This window comes from Rhineura floridana, chromosome 4 (genome assembly GCF_030035675.1).
Source record: "Rhineura floridana isolate rRhiFlo1 chromosome 4, rRhiFlo1.hap2, whole genome shotgun sequence".
Taxonomy (NCBI): Eukaryota; Metazoa; Chordata; class Lepidosauria; order Squamata; family Rhineuridae; genus Rhineura; species Rhineura floridana.
Window position 1 is genome coordinate 160,598,715 of NC_084483.1, and position 21,406 is coordinate 160,620,120.

At 42.3% G+C, this 21,406-nt stretch overlaps 1 protein-coding gene across 6 annotated transcripts in view; it reads right to left on the minus strand.

Moving 5' to 3' along the window:
- ALK (ALK receptor tyrosine kinase) overlaps window positions 1-21,406 on the minus strand; it is a 731,445-nt gene that overhangs the window by 497,656 nt on the left and 212,383 nt on the right. Inside the window, exon 1 of one of the 6 annotated variants that reach the window (XM_061624973.1) lies at window positions 7,072-7,103. The exons of the other annotated variants lie outside the window; for them this stretch is intronic. The gene's annotated coding sequence lies outside the window, so the exon portion shown is untranslated. Of the gene's footprint in view, window positions 1-7,071; window positions 7,104-21,406 lie in introns of those variants that run through there. 6 annotated transcript variants of the gene reach the window in all.

Here is a 21,406-nt window from a genome sequence, read left to right on the forward strand (position 1 = left end):
CTCAGTCAGAGAAGCTGCTGTATATATATATACAGTGAATTCTTAATTAGAACCTGGACATCAGCTCCAGCACAGCAGGAGACATGCCTAAGTTTTCACATTTTGCATAAGTTTTCACATTTTGCATTTGCTATTTGGGGAAAAGATTTTTTAACATCCACCCACACTTATTGTGTGGTGGCATTTGCACTGGTATTCTAGGGAATACCTAATCTCAAATGAACCCACCACAGGAAAGAAGCATTATGATTGCTAGGAAAAAAGAAAGGGCAGACAATGGAGATTTGAAGGACTACTAGAAAACAAGACACAAGCAGGAAAAGTACACTAAAAAGGAAGGGGAAAACAGAAACTCTTTAGGACCCCAGGGATTCCTACTGCCTGGTGTCCAAACAACACTTATCAATCACAGTTCTGACTTCACTCATTGGCTAAAAATACTGATAGGCAGGAGCAGCCAGGTTGGCTCATTTCACAGAAATCACGTAGAAGGGTACCTGCACATTCTGCTTCATAACTTTCTTTCTAGGAAGGCTAGAGACCTACTTTTCTTTTAAAATGAAAGTCTGGGTCCCCTGTCCTGGGGCACCAATGAAGTATTTCATGGGTGCCAGGTTGTGACCACTGCCAAAGACTAATAAGGGAGTCTCTAGCAGTATTTCTAGTTCTAACCTTTTCCTGACCAAATTCTTCTGTCTTACAACGCCATATTGTAGGTTTCCAGTTGCAACCTAAGAAGAATCAGTTTGGTAAAAACATAAATGTTTTGAAGTACATAGACATCAGAGACAAATAGAAGATCAATCTTTTTGTATAAAGCTAAAAATGCCCCCCTCTTTAAATATTGTCTTTGATATTCTAGTGTGCAGGTGCTCATTATATTTTGATGCGGTAAACCATATTGGTTTTCTGGAATAGAAAGTGATCCTTATTTGGCCTGGCACATTTCTTAAAAGATTCTGGTCTCCTTCAAAAGGAGGGGGGAGATCTAATATTGTCTTTACTTCAATTTAGCCCTTTGAAGATTTGTTTATTTATTTATTATTCCTTTATTCTTAGTGGTGAGTAGTTGTAAAAAATCTACACTTAGCTGGAGGATGAAAAACTCCTACATTTTCAGATTTTTTTATGTCTCTTTTCTTCTTATCAAACCAAGTGAGCGTCATGCCTACTGACTGATCCAAAACAAATGCATAGCTGAAGTGGCTCACAACAATGTTACATGGCCCCATGCTTATCCATCCAACTCTAAGTGATTTCTCCCATTCTATTTTGTAATTCTTTCATAGGTCATCTTTGTTCAGTTAATCTGTCTTTACATTTTACAGAAATAATTTCTATAATTAATTTGAAAATGGCACATGAACAGTTTGCTCTTGTCACTCTCTCACTCATGGGAGAACTAACAACTGCACCTTTCCATTAAACAACAGAGGCAGTAATGCAACTGTGTGACAGTAAGATGGTGAACAACTGCACATCAAAATTCTAGTTGTTTTAATGTGTAGAATTACTCATGGACATGTGGTTGTATCCAGCTAAATTCTACGCAGAGTAGAACTATTGAAATTAATGGATCTAAATTAATAATGATAATTAATTTTAGTGGGACAATGGGTGAGTATCACAAACACTGAATACAGTCCATGGTTTTAGTAAATACAAAAAACAAAAATTAAGGATAATAGTAAAAGACCTAAAGCAGGTATGATGACCCTATGGCTCTCCATCAGTTGTTGGGACTCCAGCTCCCTTCAACCCTGTCCATTGGCTATGCTGGCTGGGGCTGATGGGAGTAGAAGTCCAACAACATCTAGAGCACTGTTCTTCAATATTAGGTCCCCACATGTTGTTGGACTATGTGACGATCCCACCAGCTGGCTCTACCTGTGATACTCCCACCAGGGCCACTACCTGTCAGGATCTCGGTTTTTATTTGTTCTCTCACACGCTCTAGCACAGATCTCACAAGATCCCACTGCTGGGCAGCACCACCAGTCACTCACTGTAAACAATACTGCTAGAGACTTCACCTTAGTCTCCCTATGGCTTGTTACTTTGTGTCTGGGTGCCCTTGCTGTCCACAACCCCCTTGTATCTTTGTCTATAAAGCATACAATCCTGGGTTGCTCTTGATACTTGACGATGTTACAATATCTTCCTTCACCCCTGCCACCATTTATTTGATACTGTTTCCCTCCAGCCTTGGTAATTACCCTGCCCTCCCTTTTGGTCTGTGTATCCTCAGCCAAGGATCACGCTTTAGGTAAACCAATAAAAGTATTTATTTGATAACACCAGGTAATAACAAGATTACTTTAGGAATGTTCAACAAGTGTATGGTTTCATTCAGTGTCACTCTTTATGTTTCCAGTCTCATATATTCTGCCTAAATACCAGCCAAATATAATCCAACCCACAACCAACTCCAATCCACACTCCACAACAATCGCCAACAACTGCCCCCCAACTCAACTGTCATCCTCTCATTTATACCTTCAGCCATTCAAACACTCAGCCAATCATCATCCAACATTCTCCAGCATTCTAGCCCATGCACTCCCCCCTCTTACTCAGTCACTTACCATATATCACTTAATAAACCTGCACTTACCATATTTACAGATATTAAAATACAGAGACATCACAGACTACAACTCCCATCAACCCCAGTCAGCTCTGCCAATGGACAAGCATGATGGGAGTTGTAGTCCAATGACATCTGGGGACCCAAGGTTGAAGAACAATGATCTAGAGGGCCACAAGCTCCCTTCCCTGAGCTAAAGCAATAGCTAACTGCTCATGTAGTTTTATTACCAGTTTTGGAACTCCAAACCAGAGGAATGGAGGAAAGTAAACACATTTGTGCCACTGTGACCAGGACAAGGTAAATCAAGGGAGAAATTCAGAAAGACAACTCCACCCATCTCATCACTTTACTTTCTTTTGTATAATTTGATAATCTCTAATAAGCACATATATATTCTCTGTGGTAGAACTATAAAGACTGCTATACCAAGAAATTGTTATATTATAGGGTGGATCTCTCTTCTTTAGTAACTTCTACAGTAGAAGGAAATAAAATTTCTTGGTGTCTTCATACATAAGATCCAAAGATTAACAGATAGAAGCACATAGTGTGCCTTTTTGCCCCTTTCCTGTATACACCAATTTATCCATGTAGCAACACACACACACCTCACACACCCCACTGTTAGAAAAGATTTACGCAAGATTTAAAAAAGGCAAATGGCTGAATGGCAGTTTGGAAAAGTGTGAAAATATTTCTTGTTACTCATTTTGGAGAATATTCTTTATGATAAGGCAGTCCTCATGTGCAATAAACAGAGTTTTATGCTATAGGCATTAAAATATGCTGGGAGGTTCACTGTATATAAGACGTACAGTGGAGGGTTGGTGTGGGATTCAAGGTTATTAAGGGTGCAATCCAACTCACATTTATGCCGGGCTGAGGGGAGTTGGATGTGGCAGATCTCCAACTGAGCTGGCTGGGTTCCAGCTCAGCGGGACTATGCCAGAGTAAGTCCTATAGCCCAACTCAGCCGGGGCTCAGCCAGCTCAGCCAAGACCAAAGCAAGTGAAGCCGGTGTAAGTTCAGAAAAAGGGGCATTCCAGGGGCATGTTAGGGGAGGAGCTGAGATGATAGGCCACATCCAACTTGTGTTTGGAGTGCTCCCGCAGGTCTCAATTCAGGCAAAAATTAAGCCGGGAAAAAGGTTAGTCTAAGAAAATAAATACAGTAGAAGTTAATAAAGAGGGCTTACTCCCCAATAGGGATATTTGGGAGAGTAGGCTTTTATTTTCTGGTCCCTGCACGCAGCTCCCCAGTGTCCATGTGCATAAAAGAACCGAAGGAATTTTATAATTATCCACAAACACAGAACCCAGTGTTTTATAAAATATTTGGTCCAGGATGAACGAAAGCTTAACATAATTTTACTCCTACAGCATTTTGTTCTGACATTGTTATTTTATATGCATCTAATCTATATTAAAGAGTTTTGTTGTTATCTGGTACATCAATTATATGGGCATTATCTTATTAAAATAATGGGCATTATCTTATTAAAATAAGGTGGCAGATTTATCTGAAGGATATAAATAAATGAACTTTACTGTAGCTGCCTTAAGTTCAAAGTTTAGCCCTCTTTGAACTTTTTTTTAAAAAACAATGTGGCACAAAACATATATATATCAATTCAATTCAATTCAGTTCAATTCAAATTCAATTCATATATATATATATATATATATATATATATATTGAGATTGTTAATGTTTTAATGTAATTATATGTTTTTATTTTGTATGTCGCCCAGAGTGGCTGGACAACCAGGCAGATGGGCGACTAATAAATCTAATAAATAAATAAATAAATATGAACATAATTGTGATTAACAAAACAGAGGTCTTTATTGTATTAACAAAACGTTTCAGCTTCCGCCTTCATCAGCTGCTAACATACAAATGCTGTTACCAAGGTGGCAGTTATAGAGCTTTGAGGATGGAATGCTCAGAGGGGCCTGATATTCCATAAAGGAAGTCTGAACTTATAAGATCTGAACACTGAAGATCACTGATTCATAGGGTCACCATGTCGTAACTGACTTGAAGGCACATAACAACACAAAAACAATGAAAAGCAAATGGGTTATTTCTTGCTAAGGCTGGGTAAAGCTATGCAAGAAATTTTTACAAAAATATATCAGCTGTGGCCTGGCTAGCATGGCATAGATTGGACCCTCCCTACTAATATATCTAAATATAAATTTCAAAAATTACGGCAAATGTCTAGAGCCAAGGGTGAGTTGAGTAGTCTTGACAGCGTTGGGGCAGAGTCCAATGGTTGTTGGAGGGCCAAGTGGTGGATCCTATAATACTTTCAGTTTATCTACTGTGTATCAAAATTACATGTTCTATCCTTTGGTGCCAGGTAGCATCATCCTCACATGATGTTCAGCTTAACACAATCTAGACTTCAACTGCAGAAATCATGTACCAAGAAAAAAATGCAGAGTGCAAAACCCAAACTACAGACAGTTGGCCAAGTAACACAAAAAATGCCAAGCATTCTCAACATACTGTTGAGGAATTAAGAATGTAGAAGAAACATTAGAAAGCATTAAAGCCTTTGTACTATTTTGGGCCAAATGAAGAGAGGTCTTTAGCATTCAATCAGCATTCCATTTTAAAATGTGTTTGTTTGCAATGGAATTAGGCCCTCCTTCCCTAGCGTAGCGCTAAATACAGAGATATCTCTGTATTTAATATTTTATTCTGATATCTCTTTTCAATATTTTATTCTGATAAAATAACAACAGCTGTCTTATCCTGAGTGAGTCCATTAGCCCATCTAGCCAGGCACCATCTACCACATGGATAGCAGGTCTCCAGTAAGCCAGACAGAGGGGGAGGGGTCTACAATAAGGTGCAAATCATAATGCCTTTCACTGGCTTCAACAAGCCAGACAGAGGTCTTTCCCACTACACTAGGGACTATACTAGGGACTAAGAATACATGGAAATGAGCCTTCTACATTCAAGGGATTCATCCTGTTCTTGGATTGTGATCCATAGATCAGTATGTAATCTGGCCATGAGATATCTGTCAAGATATCTGTCAAGCAAACTTCAGAAATGGAACCTTATGGATTTGTGTTGGGTAACCTTTATTAATCATTTAATAAATGTTCTGGTTTTAGTGTACAAAGCCTTATACAGCTTGGGACCAGGATACCTGAAAGTTCGTCTTATCCCTTATATACCCAGCCGATCACTATGCTCTGCAGGTAAGAGCCTCCTGCAGATAACATCTTATCAGGAGGTCCATTCCACACAACATAGGAAGCAGACCTTTAGTGTAGTGGCACTTACCCTTTGGAATTCCCTCCCCTTACATATTAGACAGGTGCCATCTCTGTTATCTTTTCGGCGCCTACTGAAGACCTTCCTCTTTCAACAAGCGTTTTAACTAAAGACTTTATCCCAGTCTGCATGTGTGTTGGAATTGCTTTTTAGGTGTTTTTAAAGCTTTTTTAAAAAGATGTTTTTGAAGATGTTCTTAATGATGTTTTGCTTTAATATATTTTAAAGTCTGTTTTTATGATGTTTTAGAGTGTTTTTAGTGTTTTTGTTTGCTTCCCTGGGCTCCTACTGGGAGGAAGGGTGGGATATAAATGTAATAAATAAATAAATAAATAAATAATTCACTTAAAAATTATTTTCTTTTTGGCAATTTTTCTACAGGCATAAATCAAGGTAGCTGTTAAAATGGAAGCATTTTGATCAGGTCACTTAGTAAAACAAATAAACCACTTTTTCCAGGTAAGCATTGTTATTGCATCTCACTCGGGCTTCAGGACTGGACATGGAACTGAAACAGCCTTGGTCGCTCTGGTGGATGATATGAGGAGGGCATTAGATAGGGGTGAATACACCTTCCTTGTCCTCCTGGACCTCTCGGCGGCTTTTGATACCGTTGACCAGATGATGTTGGATCATCTGGAGGGATTGGGTATAAAGGGCACCGTTTTACGGTGGTTCCGCTCCTTTCTCTTCAATAGACACCAACGGGTAACATTGGGGGATGAGGTCTCTGACCCTTGGCCTCTCACTTGTGGAGTGCCACAGGGCTCTATCCTCTCCCCCATGCTATTCAATATCTATGTAAAGCCGCTGGGGGCTATCATCAGGAGATATGGGCTGCAGTGTCACCAATATGCAGATGACACTCAGCTCTATCTCTCGTTCAAGTCCTCACCAGAGTTGGCTGTGAAGACCATGTCCAATTGCCTGGAATCCGTGAGTGGCTGGATGGGAAGAAACAGACTGAAGCTAAACCCTGACAAGACTGAGGTGCTACTGGTGGGAGACAAGGCAAGGTTAGGTGATATAGACCTGGTATTCAATGGGGTAAGATTGCCCCTAAAAGACCAGGTTCGCAGCCTTGGGATCATTCTTGACTCCCAGCTGTCCATGGAGGCTCAAATTTCTGTGATGAGCCGGGCAGCTTGGTATCAATTACATCTTATACGAAGTCTGTGACCTTACCTTCCTGTTCATCTGCTCCCGCCGGTGGTACATGCCTTGGTCTCCTCTCGCTTGGATTACTGTAATGCGCTCTACGTGGGGTTACCCTTGAAAACGGTCCGGAAACTGCAACTAATACAGAATGCGGCGGCATGTTTAATTAAGAACAGCCATCGCTATGATCACATCACCCCAGTGTTGGTAGATTTACACTGGCTGCCAGTTGCTTACCAGGCCCAATTCAAGGTGTTGGTGATGACCTTTAAATCCCTATACGGTCTCGGCCCAGCTTATCTGAAGGAGCGCCTCCAGTATCACCAATTATGCCGCCAAACAAGATCAGCCACACAGGGCCTTCTCTCAGTTCCATCAGCTAAATCAGCTCGGCTGGTGAGGACTAGAGAGAGGGCATTTTCGGTGGCGGCCCCCACTCTCTGGAACTCCCTCCCGTTCGATCTTCGTCATGCCCCTTCCCTGAATGTTTTTCGCCGGGCCTTAAAGACCTGGCTCTTCAGGCAGGTCTATGGGATTTCTGTGGCGAGTTAGTTTTGCTGCTGCTGTTAATTATAGTTCTTGGTTTTAACCTATTAATTATTGTGTTTAATTATTGTTATGTTGTATTTTATTAATGGATTGTATGTTGCCTAGAGTGGCCGTTTTTTGGTCAGATAGGCGACTCAGAAATAAAATTTTATTATTATTATTATTATTACTCAACAGAAGCCTTTTAGATTTACATTTGAGAGATCTCCCCCTCCCTTGGCATTGGCAAGAAATAGAGAGCAAATGGCACATAATTATTTAGAAGGCACTGGGACATTTTTTATTGACAACTGATCTTTTCCACTTTTGATAGGCCCTATAATTTTGAGTACTGTTGTAGTCCAGTTTGGGAATCAAATTCAGATCCCATGCTTGGGTCATGATTTATTTTGCTTCTGTTATAAGTTCTAGATCGCTCATTCATTTTTTCTTAGGGAGCCATTCAAATTGTAAATGACCAACATTATGGATTATTATTGTTGTTGTTACCATCATCATCTACGGAGTTTTCAGTCTTTATTTTGTTCTTCAGGCAGGGCTGGCAAAATACCGATTGGACCGATTGGGCCCCGCCACTAGCGGGGGGCCCGTGCTCGTGGGGGAATTGTGCCTTTTTTAACCCTCGAGCGGCAGCGTTTGTTCCCATTCGAAATCGGGCCCGCATTTGCCTTCAGGCAATCCTTTTGCTGTTCTGTTCTGCTATTTCCATATTACACATGGAAAACTCAAACTGAGAATATTCAGCTTGGCCAAGGCCATCCAGAACGACTATGGCTGAAGTAAGACTCAAACCCAGATCTTGGGTCCAATAACCTCATCTACTGCACTACATTTGTACATAGTTCAGTTGTTGGCAATGTTGTGGGAGCTACTTTGCTGAGATTCCAAAGTCAGTTCAGTAACATCTGTGTGTAACTGATGAGCCTATAATCTATCCCACCCTGCTGTGGTAATATATGAGCTGGGCCTCATTTTCATGGTCATGGATGATGTCAGCCCATTTCACATAAAGACATGCTTTGCTTAGGTGAAGTCATTTTCTGTCTAGCTCTATAAGAACTTCTAATGATTCTTGGGAAATCAATAGGGGCTTCCAGTTTGGACATGAGACAGGCACAGTTCCTCTTGTAGCATTATCATTAGTGAATGTGTGTTTGTGTTTATGTTGTTTAAGTGTTTTGCTGTATTAGATTTATTTTAAGATGTGCCTGGGAGAACATGCCTTGGGCCTCGCAGGGAGATTTTTGGGGGCCCCAATTAACGTTGTGACGGGTAATGGGAGGTATGGCGTTGGGAGGAGAACGTGCCAGGTAAGGGGAACTCGTCCCAGACAAGTTGTGTCTGTGCCTTGTTCCGGTTCTCCTCCTATCCACAGGACTGTTGGTTGTACTGTCAGCCAGCTCTCGGATCTCCAGGTGCTGCTTTTAAATGCTAGGTCAGTCGTTAATAAAACCCCCCTTATCCACGATTTGATTGTGGAGAAGGGTGCCGACCTTGTGTGTATTACCGAAACCTGGGTGGGTGAGCAGGGAGGAGTTGCTCTTTCCCAGCTTTGCCCACCTGGGTATTCGGTGCAGCACTGTGGTAGATCTGAGGGCTGGGGAGGCGGGGTTGCTGTGGTCTATCGGAGTTCTTTCTCTCTCACTAAGCACCCTGTCCAGACGGCGACTGGTTTGGAGTGTCTTCATCTTGTGCTGGGCCAAGGAGACAGATTGGGAATACTATTGGTGTACCGCCCACCTTGCTGCCCAATGGCTTCCCTAGCTGAGCTGACGGAGATAGTCTCGGAGGTATTGTTGAGATCCCCCAGACTTGTGGTACTGGGGGATGTCAACATTCATGCCGAGGCTGTCTTGTTCGGGGCAGCTCAGGACTTCATGGCCTCCATGACAACCATGGGGCTGTCTCAAGTTGCTACTGGCCCGACGCATGTATGAGGACATACTCTTGATTTGATCTTCGCCACTGGTCATGGAGATGGTGATCTGAGGGTGGGGTATTTTTCATCTACTCCATTGTCATGGACAGATCACCGCTTGCTGAGCTTTAGACTCACGGCAACCCTTTCCCTCTGCAGAGGTGGGGGACCTATTAAGTTGGTCCGCTCCCGGAGGCTTATGGATCCTGTTGCTTTCCAGAGCGCTCTGGGAGTTTTTCCGGCTGATAGCACTGGCGCTCCTGTCGAGGCCATGGTCGATCTGTGGAATGCGGAGATGACCCGGGCCATTGACATGATCGCTCCCACGCGCCCCCATCGGTGCAGAACTCAAACAGCACCGTGGTATACCCCGGAGCTGAGAGTGATGAAGCAAGAGAGAAGGAGGCTAGAGTGCAGGTGGAGGCGAACTCCTGATGGATGTAGTCATTCTTTGGTGAGTGCTTCCACTAAGTTGTATGTAAAACCGGTTAGGGCGGCAAAAAAGTCATATTCTGCTGCCACCATTAGATCATCTCTTTGCCGCCCAGCGGAGCTTTTTAGGGTGGTACGAGGGCTTTTACATTCTGGCCCTCCTGATACTAAGGAAACATCGGAAGCTCGCTGCAACGAATTTGCGGAGCACTTCCAGGATAAGATTGCTTGCATCCGTCGGGACTTAGACTCTGATGTTATGACAGATGACTCCATTGAAGTGTCCAGAGCGCGGTCTTGTCCTTCATTGTTGGATGAGTTTCAGTTGGTGCAGCTTGAGGAAGTGGACAAGGTGCTTGGAATGGTGCGGGCGACCACGTCTGCCCTTGATCCTTGCCCATCTTGGCTGGTGAAGGCCAGCAGGGCTGTAACCACCGGCTGGGCCAAAGAGGTGATAAACGCCTCCTTGAGAGAGGGAGTAGTCCCTGGTAGTCTCAAGGAGGCAGTAGTGAGACCTCTTCTAAAGAAACCTTCTTTGGACCCAGATATTTTGAACAACTATAGACCGGTGGCGAATGTCCCTTTTTTGGGCAAGGTCCTGGAGCGGGTGGTCGCCGGCCAGCTCCAGGCACTCTTGGATGAAACCGATTATCTGGATCCGTTTCAATCCGGTTTTAGGCCTGGTTTTGGCACTGAAACAGCCTTGGTCACCCTGTATGATGACCTTTGTCGGGAGAGGGACAGGGGGAGTGTGACCCTGTTGATTCTCCTTGATCTCTCAGCGGCGTTTGATACCATCGACCATGGTATCCTTCTGGGGAGGCTCGCGGAGTTGGGAGTTGGGGGCACTGCTTGGCAGTGGCTCTGCTCCTACTTAGCGGATCGTCGCCAGAAGGTAGTGCTTGGGGAACATTGCTCGACACCCTGGACTCTCCATTGTGGAGTCCCTCAGGGGTCGGTCTTGTCCCCCATGCTCTTTAACATCTACATGCAGCCTCTGGGTGCGGTCATCAGGAGTTTTGGAGTGCGTTGCCGTCAGTACGCTGATGACATGTAACTCTACTTCTCCTTTTCACCTTCTTCAGGTGAGGCTGTTGATGTGCTGAACCGTTGCCTGACCGCGATAATGGACTGGATGAGAGCTAATAAACTGAAACTTAATCCAGACAAGACTGAGACACTGTTGGTGAGCTCTTTACCTGCCCAGATGGTGGATGTTCATCCTGTTCTAGATGGGGTTACACTCCCCTTGAAGGAACAGGTTCGTAGCTTGGGGGTCCTTTTTGACCCTTCCTTGTCGCTTGAGGCTCAAGTGGCCTCGGTGGCACGGAATGCGTTTTACCATCTTCGCTTAGTAGCCCAACTACGCCCCTATCTGGACAGTGACGATCTTGCCTCAGTTGTTCACGCTCTGGTAACCTCTAGACTGGACTACTGTAATGCGCTCTACGTAGGGCTTCCCTTGAAGACCGTTCGGAAACTTCAGCTAGTGCAAAATGCGGCAGCCAGGTTGTTAACGAGGACCCGGTGGTCTGCGCATATAACACCTGTCCTGGCCGCCTGCACTGGCTACCTATTTGTTTCCGAGCCAGATTCAAGGTGCTGGTTTTGACCTATAAAGCCTTACACGGTGTGGGACCACAATACCTTGTGGAACGCCTCTCCCGCTATGAACCTACCCGTTCACTTTGTTCAATATCCAAAGCCCTCCTCCGGGTACCAACTCATCAGGATGCCCGGAGGATTGTTATTAGATCTAGGGCCTTTTCTGTGGTGGCCCCCGAACTGTGGAACAGCCTACCTGTGGAGATACGCCTGGCGCCTTCGGTACTTTCTTTTAGGCGCCAGGTTAAGACCTGGCTATACTCCCAGGCATTTTAATGTTCAATGTGTTTCATTTAATTTTTTTTTCGTTTAACTTGTTGCTGATTTTATTGTAATTTTATTGTAATATTGTATTTTAATCTTGTTTTGTTCACCGCCCAGAGAGCTATTCGCTATGGGCGGTTTAAAAATGAAAAAAATGAAATAAATGAAATGAAATGAAATCATTGTTGTTATTAATAATGAAAAGACTAATGTTAACTTTTCAACATGTACTATAATTCTTATCTTGCTTGTCTTCATGAAACCTCTGTAGTGGCTGCCAGTATTCCTGATGAGTTCATAGCATAGCTAGGATTTGTCTGAGTCCAAGTCCAATGCAATGGACAACATTGGAATGCATTATCTGCCTCCCTGTGAAAATCTACCCAAAGATAATAAGGCTCTGGAAAGACTAATTATCAGTTTCTATGTGTTTTAAGTTGTGACTTACAAGAAAAATTGGCAGCATTTTTTGGAGAACCTATACAGCATGTTACCATTGTTTAGCACAACATAAAAAATATGCTCAGTTTATCTTTAATGGGTAAGCTATCAGACCAAATTAGAAGTTGGCTCCTTATCTCTTCAACAGTTCATTTTCTTCCAGCAACATAGCCAGTGTGGAAAGCTGACTGGGAGATATTCACGTAAGTCTTTACTACAGATTTTTTTAAAGCTTCATATTTAACTTCCTTGGCCTCTATTATTTTTATCTTCACTGGATACAGCTCTAATGAGGCCCTTGCGGATGATCCAGGGTGAATGAAGAAGAGAGAAAGACACTGCAGCTTCAAACAGATTTTTTTCCCCTCCCAGTATTTGAGTACCTTGAGAATAAAATCTTAGATGAAAGGAGCCTTCATGGAATGTGTTGCTAGCATCATGTTCTACCATGGGCACAATTAAAATGAAATGCAAACACCAGGACCATGCAGTAGCCCCATACTAAACGCCCTGAGGAAACACAGAGTGTGCAATTGGTGAATCTGATTAATGCACTGAATCATTTATCACAGGGAGAAAATTTACCATAAGGTTCTGCCTTCATCACCTCTTTAATTTAAGTGGATATATTGCCTCCACAGCACCAGTATGAAAGAAATGGGTACTGGAAATGATTATATAATGTTGATAACATGCATTTAATTAAATTAATTAAATCTGTTATCAGCAAGCACTGCATGCTGTTCAGGATACATTTCAAAATGGTCATTTGAGCTTATCTGAAAGCAAAGCTGGGTGAGAAGAAATGTTAGCATAGCTCAGCTGGGATATTTTCCTTAAGATATGATGAGGAAAGTTGCAAGCAGAGCACAAGGTGATGTACATTGCCCATCAGTCCTAAACATTTGCTAGTCAGATCTTGTCATGTACATAACTTAGCACCTACCTTGTTTCCACAGAATAAAAAACACAAGAGCAAGTGGATAATGATGCAAGGTACTGGAACAACCTGCCTTTAACCTTGCTGACTGTGGGACAAGGAGGTTCTCTCCTTGATAATGTGTAGGAAAACAAAATGTATGACATGATGTCACTGCTTCCCCATCGCTGCTCCGCTTAATTGTAACTTAGGGAAGTGAGGAAATCTGAATCACAATGATGTCACATCATCAATTTTATTTTACTACACTTTACCAAGATAAGAACTCTTTTTCAAGGGATTGCGGAAGAGACATAGAGCTGGTGTTTCCAGTAGCAGCCATGTATCTCCCATATCAGTCCTGGCCTCATTTCACCTGCCTTTTAGTTACCTTTGCACTAGCATATCTTGTGCCCTATGGCCCAGACCATAATGTACAGCAAAACGGCTAGCATGGTGGTTCTTGAATTAGCCTGAGAAGGTGTGAGCTAATGAATTCTGATTATATTAATAATCAGATCCCAAAAGGGAGGCACAGATTTGAAACACTGTTGGTTCATTTATCCCCTATTTAAATTCACCCACATATGGAGTTAGAGCAAAAGGAGGTGAATTTGATGGCAATGTTACACAGCAGGGATTTTACTTTAATTCATTTTTATTTAGACAGCAATGTTTAAATTGGTCAATAACCGTAATACAATTTGTCTCTGAACAAATAATGAGAATCCTAAATAATGCTTTTCCTGGGCCTTTCATGTTTAAATCAGAAGAATTTCCCTACAATTATGTTCTTTACAATCAGCTCATAATGGCTTTCTTCATTAATGCATTGGTTGTTTTATAAGTTGTTTATTAATTTGCTGGCACTTCAAGCCCTGTGTGAAAAAAAAACATATTTAATCAAAAGCTCAGTGGATTTAATATAGCTGACACTAAAATATATTTAGTGGCCTCTAATTGCAGTAGCATTCAGTATGGGGCAAAGGAATTAATCTTGCACTCAGGGTTTTTGTCTAATAGTTGCCAGGCTGTTGGCAGCATTTCAAAATGAATGGCATGAAAGGAAATGGATAGTTTAGGAGATGAGTGGCAAGGCAGGATCACTTGACATTAAAAGATGCATCATTATTGCTATTATAGTCAATTTCAAGGGAGAGGTACAAGAAAAGAGTTAACACAAGGTATCTAAATATTAAAGCATCACTGCCTCTCAACACAGAGAAAGTCATACATAGTAAGTGACCTGTTATTAAAACAATAGGCTAAGGATGAACAAAACCAGCTGAGAAATGTTGCTAACATTAGTGAATTTTTTAAATTTTTATTGATGGCTGTCCTTCAAATTCCTTAGGATATGTCAACTGAGATGGAACCTTCAAATTCATTCGTTTATTAAAATCAGCTTTCCTGAAGTCCAGGGTGCGTGTATGGCTACTCTCAGCTGTTGCTTCTGTTAAAATCAAGAATCAAGTATGGTGTGGTCACTTTCCCCCAGAGTTCCCGTAACTGCCACTTAATCCACCAAATCATCTCTATTGGTTAGAATCAAGTCAAGGATAGCTGATCCTCTGGTTGCTTTCTCCACTTTCTGTAGGAGAAAGTTATCTCCAACACAAGTCAGAAATTCCTTGGAGGGGCCGTGTTTGGCAGAATTTGTCTCCCAACAGATATCGGGATAATTGAAATCCCCCATTACTATTACATCATGCCTCCTTGAAACATTGGCAATTTGGTTTTCAAAAGTTACATTCTCATCTTCTCCTTGATTGGGTGGTCGGTAATAGACTCCAAGCACTTGCCCCATTCATTTTAATCCAGATACTCTTGGTGGAACTACCAAGCTCATCTTCCTGTATTTCTGTGCAGGGATATATATATTTTTAACATATAGCGTGACTCCACCTCCCTTTTTATTCCTTCTGTTCTTCTTGAACAAGTTGTGTCCTTCAATTGCTGTATTCCAGTCATGGGAGTCATCCCACCAGGTTTCAGTTATACCTATCAAGTCGTAATTGCCCTCCTGCATTAAGAGTTCAAGTTTGTCTTGCTTGTTTCCCATGCTCTGTGCATTAGTATACAGGCATCAAAGACCATGTGATTTATGGCTTGGCTTCCTTACTACATTTTTCTGAGGACTGGCACTGGTCCCTATTACAGACGATCTCTCTGTTCCTGTTACTGTGCACAAGCCTTCATCAGTCGTTACCACCAGGTTTATGTCTCCCTCCCCCTTAGGATTCAGTTTAAAGCCCACTTACTAAGGGACTAACCCCCATAGATCTCAATAGGACTTATTTCTCAGTAGATATGGTTCAGATTGTGTTGTTGGTAAAGCTTGACCAGGGATCCTCTGCAAAGATATCCATATCCAAGTAGGGTTGGCAACTCCCTGCCTGGAATGCCCTACCCCTACCTTTTAACATGGCTGCTCCAAATTTAAGAACATAAGAACATAAGAAGAGCCTGCTGGATCAGGCCAGTGGCCCATCTAGTCCAGCATCCTGTTCTCACAGTGGCCAACCAGGTGCCAGATTTGATCCTTCACTTCAGAAAGAGGTCTGAGAAATGAGTAAGAAGATTCTCTACCCTTCTCTGTCTACCCTGTGGGCTGCTATAAATTCATTTTGACAGCCAACCCAATTCTGGTGAAATGAGCTATAAAGTTTACTGGGTGACCATGGGCTACTCACCGTCTCTCAGCTTAATATGCCCTTCAGGATGAAAACAGAGGGGAATCATGACCACCCCAAGAAAGAAGGGCACACTTAAAATGTACAACCATAGTGTGAAATCAGATACTTATCAGGACATAGTATGAAGAAATCGTTATATAAGCATGACTATCAAATACATTTATTATTTACACAACCTGTAAAGATATTTATAGTGCAACTCTACATTTGTTTACTCAGACGCAAGTCCCAATGTATTCAGTGGGGCTTACTCAAACAGGGAAACGTGCAGAGAACTTCAACCTCAAGTGATAAGAAACTTCACTCACCCAACCCAAAATTCAGAATCATGCCACTTTAAGCTGTTTTGCAACTGTTTATACTTGTTTTTATGGTTACTGGATTTTAAATGGATTTCTTTCTTATTGTGAGCTGCCTTGGTTTCCAATCTGCAACCCTACCTCACAGGGTTGTTGGACAGACAGACAGACAGACAGACAGACACACACACACACACACACACACACACACACACACACACACACACACACACACACACAGGAGATGTAAAAATGCATACCCCCCATATAATTGTTTATTGTTAAACCAGTTGGTCATTGCAGAACATTTTTTTTAAAAATCAATATTAGTTTCCTGCATAATAAAAGCAGTGATACCTATGTAAGTCCTGCCTAATTGCTTTTAAAAATAGGATTGGAGGGGAAGAGAAAGATTTACAACACAAACACAATTCTTTGCTATGTTCCCTCAAAACTCCCATCAATTTACAGCACAATCCTAACCATGTCTACTCAAAAGTAAGTCCTATAGAATTCAATGCATTTTACTCTGGGTATGTGAGATTAGCATTGCAGCGTTGCAGCTTTACACCCAGAGAAGCAAGTGTTGGATTAAAGCTTCATATTGGGAAGGTTTCCAAAACAGTGCCCTCTTCAACAGCTCAGGAAAATTTAAACTTGTTTGACTCCTGCACAAAAGAGAGAAAAAGACTGGAAGCTATACACTTACTCAATTTATGAGATTTTCAGAAAAGCAGGGAAAAAACCATTTTCTGACTTGCAAAGAGCTCTAGTTACTGCCCTGTCAATCACAACCCTGACTTTAATTATTGGCTACAAACCTGAAAGGGGGAATTACAGCAGCCAGCTATGAGCTCTTTTAACTGAAGTTGCAGGGCAGGGCGGCTGACATTTTGGTGTATATCTCGGGAACCAGACCACCTAGAAACTTAACTTTTTAAAAAAATGAAAGCTGAGAGACTGGAGATTAAGGTGACTCACCCAGAGACCCATAGAGCATCCCAAAAATCTGGCGTTTCCGGGCAAAAACTGGACTCCTGGCAACCCTAGGTGGCAGTGAGATTCTCAGTAGAGAGAAGCAGTTACTGGTAGCAGAAGAACAACCCATAGCTGAGATCTTTAGAGACTAAAAAGTACCCAGAGGGGTTGAAGTTTTCTGTTACTAAGGCCGTCTGTAAGCAAAGGCTCGAGGGTGGGGAAGAAAACAAGGTTCCCAGCAACAGCTTTGCTTAACTTGGTGTGTGGAATTAGGGTCTCTACTCACACCAAGCAGGGTATGGAAATGGAGATTTTGGTAGTGTGCGGAATAAGAAAATCTAAAGGAAAAATAATTATTTCCTCTCAAAGAGTGGGTTTTAGCAGGACGGGATACAACATATCTTCCTACTCAAACAGTCTGGCTTCTTTCCTATGCAGTGCCCCCTACTAGCCCTTGCAGGCAGTGGGTAACTACATGGGAAAGGGCCACTTGGTGGTGGCATCCTGACTGTGGACTGTGGAGCTCTCCTCATGGAAGTTTGCCAGGGGGCTACTTTGATGTCATTTAATTCTGTCCTTTGCTTTTGAGGTGCTTGGTGTCAGTTTTTATTCTGATGACTGCTTTTATTCTGGTCTTTTGTATTTTGGCATTTCAATATTTTTGTTTTAATTTGTTTTATTGTAGTTTTAACTTTTATAAGCTGCCTGGGAAATCTATTGAAGAGTGAGGTATAAATCAAACAATCTATCAAACAAACAGAGCTGTGATACCACAAGGAGGAAGCCTCAGATTTGCTTCAAGTTATGCTTTTTGACAAGATTTTGAAGGCAATCTACAACAGCCTATACCAGCAATGGGCATGATCCATTCAAGCATAAGCACTTTTAAAGCCCCATTTATTTCAATGGAAGAGTTCAGCTCATGCTTAGATCTATCCCGGTGAAAGGGGATTTGGATGGATCATGCTCAATATAGAAATCAGTAATCCAATAATACAGGATTGCGCTAGCAGCATATTTCCTGCATCATCAGAGGATTGGAGTAAATGGCCTTTGATTCTATGAATTCAGTGATTTGGTCTATCAATCCATAATTCTGAATCTGGAGTCTGAGGTGTATCAGGAGGAGCATCCGTCTATGCACCACCACCTAGCTCTCTCCAAAGGAGGGATGGACAAATTAATTAGCAAGTCCGGAAAAGAAACCTCTTGAAGAATATCAGTCCCACACTTCCAGATGAGATTTATTCCCTAGTCTGCACTGAACAAGATTCTACCTCATTCTGCTTTTCAATCCTCACCTCAATTCTGCCTTCCCTGATGCTCCTCAGCCCAATGTTACCACAGATCTCATGGTTCAATTCGGAACTACCTCAGTAGCACCACACTGTACAGGGGTTGATGTAGCACTGGTCAGTGGGGAGATGGGTTTCTTCCCACCTAGCTCTCATAAGACACAGTGAGGGGGCAAGGGGGCATTGTGCTTTAAAGTACTGCCCACCCAGAACATTGGACATTTCTCATCTAATCTCCCTACTCCCTCAGTGTTAGATCCTTGTTGAAAACCTTGGTTGGTTACTGGTTAACAGGACTGGAAAGGAATTATACTCCCAATCACAACTGGATAGTGTTTGTGAGGATTTTGGTTTTCCCTGTTTCTGTTACTGTTTCCCAGTATCTGTTACTGTTAGACGTTGTGTGTTATTTGTCACAGCTTGGTGGAAAATGGCATTGGGCAAGATCATAAACTTAAGGGAGACCCCCATATCTTGGGGGTTGTACCAGGCCTTGGTCCTAGCTTGGGGTGGGATGGGGTAGGCCTGATGTTAGTCAGGTTGCCAACATGTTCCCAGATGTATGGCCTGCACCACAGTGGAAACCATTACGCTGGCAACTCCCAGGAATGTGCCCAGCAGGCAGGTTGGGTGTGGTTTTGAGCAGCAGGTGAGCTGTTTGAATTCAGATCCTTGCTCTACGAAATGCCAACTCTGCTTATTTACTGTAATTAATAAAGTTGTGGACTGATTTAACCCATACCCTGATCTGCCTTGTCTCTTTATCTGTCCACTCCTGCACATTTGGTATTCTGCATAACCAGATTTGCTATTATATCCATTTAATCTTGATGTCTGGGAAAGGAAGTGTGGTTCAGAGTGACCATGCACATGAAAGAGAAGGGAACAGAAATATGCAATACTGTACATTCTTCACTACAGCCATCTAAGTGTAGAACTACAAGTGTGGAGATATAATTCCCCCTTTCTGTTTGCCCTATGTGATGTTGGCTCTTCAGTGTGCAACAGCAGAAATAATTGGTTTATCTGGCTATGAGAACCCCTGGATCAGAAATGGAGGCAAACTATTATTCCCAGCAAGGAACAGGGTTATGTCATTTTTCCTGACTTAAGGGAAAGGCCTTTTGACAAAGTTGGAGAACCCCTGATTGAGGAAAACTTCATTATCCTATTATGTCACACTAAACAAGACATACCAGCTGGAATATTGAGCTATTAAGATGAAGTACAATAAAACTCCTGCTCTCTCTCTCTCCCTCCCCCCCCTCTCAGTTTGGATCTCCCAGGTTTTGTAAACTGAGTACACTTGTAAAGAATGCCAAACCCCTTCCAAGTGTGACATATTATATCCATGAATCAAGACAGGGTAGTGGTAAAATGAAAAGTTAAAATGATTATGGTGATGATTACATTTATATCCTATCTTTCATCCAAAGAGCTCAAATGTGGAATACAAACATAGTTCTTCCTCTTTCCATTTTATCCTCACAACAACACTGTGAGGTAGTTTAGGCTGAGAGACAGTGACTAACTCAAAGTCACCCAGTAGGCTTCATGACTGAGTGAGAATTTGAACCCTGGTCTCAAATGTCTCAGTCTGACATTCAAACCACTACACCACACTGTGACACAAGAGTTAACAGCATAGGTGGAGTTTGTAGCCCTTCAGATGTTGTTGGACTATAACTCATATTATCTTTGACCACTGGCCATGATGCCTGGAGTGATAGGAGATGGAGTCCAACAACATCTAGAGCAGGGGTGGGGAACCTCTGGCCCAATCATGGTTCCCCAAGGGGTCCAATTTGGCAAGATCACAGAGCCAAGGCAGCAAGGTCTAATCCTTGCTCACCAGCTGAGTGAGTATTAAAGCCCTGTCTGGATCTGGTAAACAGGCCTGGGATTACAGCCAGCTCTCTTGAACACCCAAACTGAGCTCTAAGCAAGATTGCCCCCTGCATCTGCTGATGCGAGGAGAGGGTGATCCAAGCAAGTGCTGTTTGAAGCAGTCTGCCCCTGCTTCAAAGTGGTGGGGGAGACTGTTTCAAACAGCACCGCAAAACAAGTGCTTGTTTCTTTATTGCCTGGAAAACCAAACTTAGAAATAAAGTGAACCTAGGTACCTCAGCTGACCATACTTAGAAACAGGTGTTTAACAGTTAACAACGAAATAGTTATTCTGAATATAAATTTCATCTTAACACTACACAGGATATAGGATTGTAGGCTGTTTTTTGTGGGGGGGGGTGTATGAGAGAAAAGATTAGAGCTGTAAAGCTCCTCATCAGGCAACAAGAATATATAAAGGAAACTATTTCATGTTACTATCTCTGATGACCAGGAGTGATCAAGGGAAAGCATTTTCATTAGTATTACAAAATAAAAAAACTCTCAAAATGGCAGCATAGCACACTTCACATTCTACTTATAACTCAGGAGGCTAAAGGCCAAACTAGATGTGCCTGCAATATGATTTCTATGTCTCTTTCTGGGGGTGAGTGGGTGGAAATACCATCTGTCAATGGGGACTGCTATATTTTCCTGCAGAAGCTTCTTTGGAACAATGTTATGTCATGATGTAGTTGCTACATTGCGTGTTGTTCAAAAGGCATTTCTGGGATCATATGGTGCCCCCCCAGCTACAAAGATGAGAAGCAAAAAAGGTTTTAGGAGTTAAAAAAGAGAAAACAACACTAGTAATCCACCGCCAATGATAAGTGCATTCGTGAAACTTTGTGAAAAACATTCATCCTTCTGGAAAATCTATGTAATTCCCCCTTCCTCTCCCATTTTCACCACCGTTCATCAGAGAGTGGTATATTTTGGGTGGGCCATTTAATCTTAGCTCTACCACTCCTTTGTCAACTAAGAACATAAGAACATAAGAAGAGCCTGCTGGATCAGGCCAGTGGCCCATCTAATCCAGCATCCTGTTCTCACAGTGGCCAACCAGGTGCCTGGGGGAA